A 7068-nucleotide genomic window follows, 5' to 3' on the forward strand; every position below is an offset into this window, starting at 1 on the left:
ATTTTAAACAATTCAGAAACCGCCATTTTATACGGAAATAATGGCGGTTACAAACCGCCATTTTAACCCTCAGAGAACCGCCGTATTATCCTAAGGTAATTGTGGCGGTTTTCTGAAAACCGCCGTAATAACTAGAATGGCGCCCAGAATAACGGCGTTTCTTGGGGGCGCCATTTTCGATAATAATGGCGGTTCTAACCGCCGTAATTCCCCAAAATAACCGCTGTTTTAACCCCCTTTTTTTGTAGTGACGTAAATCAATTTTACATCCTTTTTACTTAATTATTAACTAAATTAAATCTCAAAATATAATTCCTAATCTAATCTATTATTATCATTTCTGATAACCTTAATACTAATTTTGTATTAACATAACAAAAAAGTTTTTAGTGCCTATAATTTTTTGTGTCTAAATTATCTAAAAATAAAAAAATGGATCTACTCTTTTATTTTTAAATTTTATGTCTAAAATTTAAGTACCATTAAAAGCACCATAACATAACATTATCTCTATAGTATATACTCTTAATCACTAATTATAACAATTACCACTAATTACATTACTCTAACTACTTCATATTGTTATATATTATTTATTTGAGTTTAATTTTGATATACTAACAATATAAAGCGTCTTACACCATTCTGCAGTCACATCTATTTTTTTAGATAATCATTCACGAGTCAATATAAAAAGTAATTATTTTTATTAATGTAATATTATGTAATTGAATGCACATATAAAATTACTTCACATTGACAGTGCATTAAAATTAAATTTTATTTATTTAATATAAATATAACTAACATATCTTCATTAACCCCATATATTTAACCGTATTTGCATTAACATAATCAACATAGATATTACTTTTAAATTCATATGCACTTTACGTATTAACACAAATGTTCCGAGAGTTATCTAAAATTGGGTTATTTTTGGGCTTGGACGTAAGGTCAAGACTTTTTCTGTGGCAACATCTGACTTGTATTGATGTCGATGTATAGTTGTATGAGTTTCTCGTAAAAAGGTAGCGGGTGGTTCCTACAAGAGACTCCAATACTTAAGTTAGCAAGGAGTTTTAAGCAGATTTTTAGTAAATTCGGTCTTGAATATATCTGAGGGTGTCAGTATATTTATAATAGAGTAGATACCACTTTTTTTAGAGTTGTTCCACCTTTTATGATGGATAAATGTTCCCTTTTTTCTAGAGAAGTTGTTGAGGTATTTCTTTTAGATTAGAGGAAGATATCTTATGAATTGGTTACTAGGTAGAGCTGAATTGTTGTCATCATGCCCGACCTCTATGACGTCAGGTAGGTATAGTAGTTAGATCTCTTGAGTGGGCTTCTATTCATTTTGGACCTGACTTTATTTTTGGGTCAAGGTATGAACAGTTCCCCTACTTGAGTCCGATCTTTTCAAGGTCGGACTCAAGCATTTGTGGATTAACACTGGTTTCTTATATATTAGCACCTTAGGTCGGACTGAACCGCCTTTCCAAAATCACATCGGGTATTCAATGTATTTTAAATAAAATGATGTTATGTCTTTTCATTTGTTGCACAAGTTATTCTACGGTTACCTTGATAATTGTGTGCCATAAATGAGGGGATCGTGAAATCACTTTTTTTGTTCCTGATGTCTTATAAATATTCAGACTCATTTTTCTTTCTTCTTTTTTACCTTTCTTCTGAAACGTTCGCACTCCTTTCTTTCCTCTTTCAATCTTTTCAACTCCCTTTTGTGCACCCAATCTTTCATTCAAAATTTTTTTATCTTGAGGCTTAAAAGGCTTTGCTCGTGCTTTGGAGAGGAATATTTGTGTTTTGTTGTTGTTATGCACTGCTTCTACTTTGTGCTCCCTTCCAGGTTGGTATTTTAATCTTTTGAAACTTCTTTATTTCGTTGTTCTATGTAGTATTCTTTTTTATGATCTGGTTTGGAAAGAATGGTGGTTTTGAAATGTGCTAACTTTTGAATTTTTTCCTTTTTCTTGATTTTTAGCTTGTTATCACCGCTGAAAGTTTGTGTGTGGCTTTTTGCGTCATATTGCTCTTAAATAGTGTCACTTTATTAATTGAAAATGGCACCATTTATGTATCTGATAATGTGGTGGTTGCTATGTTTATAAAAACGATATTGTTTTTGGTGTTATGGATGATGACCCGACTTCTTGTGATTTTGTAAATACTTCATTATGCCCAAATTTTTGACTTGTTGTGATGATTTTCTTTGTTTGTTGTGTTGTAGACATCACTTTTATGTCTCATTCAGTAATTCACAACATGTCTTTTAAAGTCCTCTTCGACCTGACTTGGGTAGATATTTGTACTTACTTTTGTCCTTATTATTGATAATGAGTATGCTGAAACCTTTCGTGAACATCATAGATTATGTCTAAATCGGAAGGATGAGAGAAAATATGAAATTGTAGTGGCTGACCCTAAAGAGAGGGTCAGTTTTTCCTGACTTGATAAGTTGGATTGCCATTTCATCTATATGTATGATAGCTTTTTCATAAGATTAGGAGTTACCCTTCTCTTTTCTGATTGTGAATTCGAAATCCTTAAATTCTGTAATGTTGCTCTTTCTCAACTTCATTCTAATTCTTGGAGTTTCTTGAAAATATACCAGCTTCTTTGTTGGAAACTTAATGTCCTTTCTTCTCTTAAAGTTTTTTTTATCTTTTGTCCTCACCAAACTTTTCAGCTCTAAGACACAGGGATTGATCTCTTTTCGTGCTATTCAGGATAGGAAGGTTTTTGCTATTTTGATGATTCTTTCCGTAACTTAAAAATTTACATCTTTAATATTCGTGTTGTGAGGGTGTCCGACCTTTTTTTCTAAGTGAGAAAAATGGGCCCATTTTTCTTTTGTATTAGGAAGAACATTCTGTGATAGTTAAGTATTATAAGACTCCTTATTTTTAAAAATTAAATAATAAGTTATCTATGATCTATTGTATTTAGTTAAGATTATATTTTTAGAGATTTTGATATATACACCGGAGAATATCTTATTTAGATTTTAAAGTTTTAGTAATTCAAAAATAATGAGAAATTTATTTGCTTCCATTTGAATATTTAGATTTTGAAATTTATTTTATGATTAAAGAAAAACTAATTTGATTATCTCCAATTTTTATTGAATTAGTATTTATTTAAAAATAATTTACAAATTGATTATTAAATGGTATTTTAATGATAATTATTTTGTATTAAATTTGGTTTTTAAATTATTACTATACCCTGTTACTTTTATTAAAATTCTTATTCTACACAAACACTAATTTAAACTACCTCAAATCGTAATTTACACAACACACTCACTCCCTCACCCACACTCCCTAAGCCCCGTTACCCTCTCACCGACCCACGGCAAGAAAGAAAGAAAGGAAGAAAGAAAGAAAAGAGAAAGAGAGGGAGCACGAAGGGGAAAGAGAAAGGAGAAATGGAGAAGAAGAGAAGGAGGTGATGGCGCCGACGGAGCTGGGTACCATTGTTGTCGTCGCCATTGTCAGATTAGAGGAAAGAGAGAGCGCGATACTAAGAGGAAGGAGGAGCAATCACTGCCGCTGGAGGGATCTTCATTGTTGCCACTGGGCCTTGCATGCTGAGTTCAGTTGCTGTTGTATATGACATCAAGCTGCTGCATTGTCATCTGAGCTGCTGCTGCTCCGTTCTCTCGATTATTCATAATTTTGGTAAGCTGTTTCGTGTTCCCAATCCTTATAGTCGTTGTTCTATTATATTTTTTGAGTTTTATGTGACATTAATATCTCATGATTGAATTACTATTGTTGGATGGTGCTTTTGTGGCTGTTGCTGATGCAAAAAATAGTCGAATTTGATGCCGCAAATTGCGGGTCGAGGGAAAAAGGTTTTCTTGATGTGTTGGTTTTGTGAGTATCGACTATTTGAGGTAGGATTTTTCTTAAAATATATCTTCATATTATGATATTGTTATAAATTGATACTGATGCGAGAAATACATTTTTGATGATTATGTGAGTCTTATGGATTGTTTGAGTTGTTTTGGATAAATATAACTGTTTACTTGATTGAATTATTGATTAATTGAGTTGGCATGCTATTATTGATGAAAATTTATTTTTGGAAACCTTATTGATTTTATTTAAAAATTCGATTTAAATATTTACATTGAGAAATAGTTTTATGTTGGAAAATCTGCTTTATATATATTGAGAAGGGATTTTGTATTGAAAGTCTGATTCGTATGTTTATATTGAGGAATATTTTGGTTTTGATACTATTGAGAAGGATTGAGAAAGATGGTTTGGACGGAATCCTTGACGGGTGGTAAAGTCTTAGTTTTAAAAGAGATACTGCCAAATTTTTCATAAAAATTAGAGACTTTATTTGAAGTGTATTTTGAAAAATTTGGGTTGAAGAATTATTTTTATTTGAGTTTTATTAACTATGGAAATAATTGTATTTTTGGGGTATTTTTGATGAATTTTAAAGTAAGTGTTCCAAAATAAGTAATTATGTTTCAACTGAGATTTCGATTAGGAAGTAAGAATGATTTTGAATCTTTTTTAGAGGAGTTTTTAAGCTTAAACTGAAGTTAAAGTTAGTTTTGGAGAAAATTAGTTAAACAAAATGAGTTTATTTGATTACCTTTAATTAAAGGGTTATGTTTTGAAAAATATTTCATGAATTTAAAATATTTGATTTTGATTTAGCGCAACAAAATGATTTATGAGCCTTTTGAGAATGTTTTAAACTTATTTTAAATAAAAGTAATTTTTATTGTTATGTTAAGAAGAGATTTTGAAAAGGATGAAATAAAGATTTAACCGTTTTCAAAAGAATGAATTTGGAAAAGAAAGCTATTTTTAAAGTGTTAAATTTTCGTGCTGATTTCATAAAACTAGAGATTTTGTTTTGAAAACCTTATTTGGTTGATTTTGATTGAAGAAGCTATGATTTAAGAAATTTTAATGAATCTAAAGCAGTGATAGTGGTTGTCGTTTTTCTAAAGTTTTGAGACTTTACTGTGGAGTTTAATTAATAACACCTGATTTAAAGTAGTTAAGTGATTGATTTAAGAATGAATGATTTTTTAGTCTTTTGGAAGAGATTCAAATTTAATATGGTTTTAAAGTTGCTTGGAGGCTTCAAAAAATGTTATAAAAAGTGGTTTTGGTTTTAAATGAAATTAATTTGAGGAAAAGTAATTCTTGGCGTGATGTGAATTGAATATATATTTTTCTTGAAAGTAAATGGGCTAAGAATGATTTTTGAAATCGGGATAAAGATGAGTTTGATTGTGATTGAAGGATGGCGGGACACAATATCCCGAGATGCTCATGGATACTATATCCCAACGGAGAAAAGTGTGCATGGGCTCTATAGCCCAGTTGATGGTTATTCTCTCTGATCGTAAGGGTGGCCGGGCACACATCCTGGATAGTGCTGCCTCCATGGAGAAGGTGATAAGTCACTATCGCTCTCAGACCGGCTTGTGACAAGTCTGGGTATGCCTTCTGGTGATGCACGACAAAGATGAAAGTTTCGAGCAAGGACGGTTGGTGAATCCCACTAGCTTTAATAGAACCTACAGATAAGGACAGTTGGCTAATCTCCCTTACTCGAGTCGAGTCTGAAAACATAACTGACGCATGAGCTCATGGCCAATAGAACAGACATGCATCATGTGCATCTATGTGATAATGTTTCAGTGTGCATATTGTATTTGATTTGCCTATGTGAATAATTATGTTTAACTGCTAATTGCTATACTTGCTGTAATTGCTCTTGATTGTGTTTGAACTTCATTACTTGTGTTTGTGAATGATTGGTTAGATTGTGATAAATTGGGTGTTGATTGAGTTGCTTGGGCCGAAGGCTGTGATTGATTATGTGATGGACTTGAGGTCATGATTGGTTTGTGTTTGAGATTCAGTAAAGTATGAAAAATCAAGCTGGTTCATCATAGATTTGTTAAACCTATGCTTGGAACATGTTGGTCATTTACACAGTTTAAAATTTTTTTAAGATCTTTATAAAAAAGATATGAGTCTTGGACTCTGGATAATTAACTGATGGTTTTTGAAAGGTTTTGAATGCCTACTCATGAACGTTTATGCCAATTATATCAAGCAGATATACTAATAGCACATAGCACACATACAGAGAATGCACAGAAGCATAGTCAGTCCATTCCTCAGGCTCTACAGGAACGAACTGCTCTGATACCATAAATGTAACACCTACCATACAGATTCTTATGCTTAAGTCATAATTCAGAGATGTCAAGGTATTATGACCTCTAAAATAAAAATTTAGTACGTATAGTAATATGAATGATTGATTATAACTAGGAGCCTTTTTAGAAAAAGGGGGTAAACAAAAATCGCAACTCGAAAGCGCAACACTCCGAACGATAACGTAACGAACAAGGATAAACCAGCACGAGATTATATATATACAAAGGAGTATCAAAAACGGGAATATCAAAACTCAAAAACCGGTTGCGAAGATAACCGGTCCAAGCATAGCAACATATGTATATATACAAGTAAATAAAATAGGAAACCCCAAGGAAAACCCAAAGGGACACAAAATTGAGAACCTATTCTCCAAAATCTCCTATAAGAGGAGTCATCACAGTTTGTATTATTTAATGAAGATAAAAGTATCTAAGCAAAACATATAACATAAAACATAGTCCCGAGAACAAAGGATCTTCGCAAATCTAGAAGTCTCCAGCATGCATCAGCGGGAAACCTCATGTCCTGCATCTGAAAACCACAAAATCCGCATGGGTGAGAACCAGAGGTCCCCAGCATGGTAACAGCTTCCACATATATAATACATAATAATAGAGGAAAGCCAAAGGCAATCCTATAACTTCCTCCAGATAATATCAAAGCTTATAAACAAGCTAAACCATATGTGGCGACTAATTAAAGATTCTTCAGTCTAACTAATACTTCCCTTTCCAATTCCTTCACACCTCCCAACCACCAGCAGGAGTATAATGTAGCAAACACAGTTATATCAAACAAGAAATATACAAATAGGAACAAATAAGGCATT

This window comes from Arachis stenosperma, chromosome 6 (assembly GCF_014773155.1).
Source record: "Arachis stenosperma cultivar V10309 chromosome 6, arast.V10309.gnm1.PFL2, whole genome shotgun sequence".
In the NCBI taxonomy this organism is placed as follows: Eukaryota; Viridiplantae; Streptophyta; class Magnoliopsida; order Fabales; family Fabaceae; genus Arachis; species Arachis stenosperma.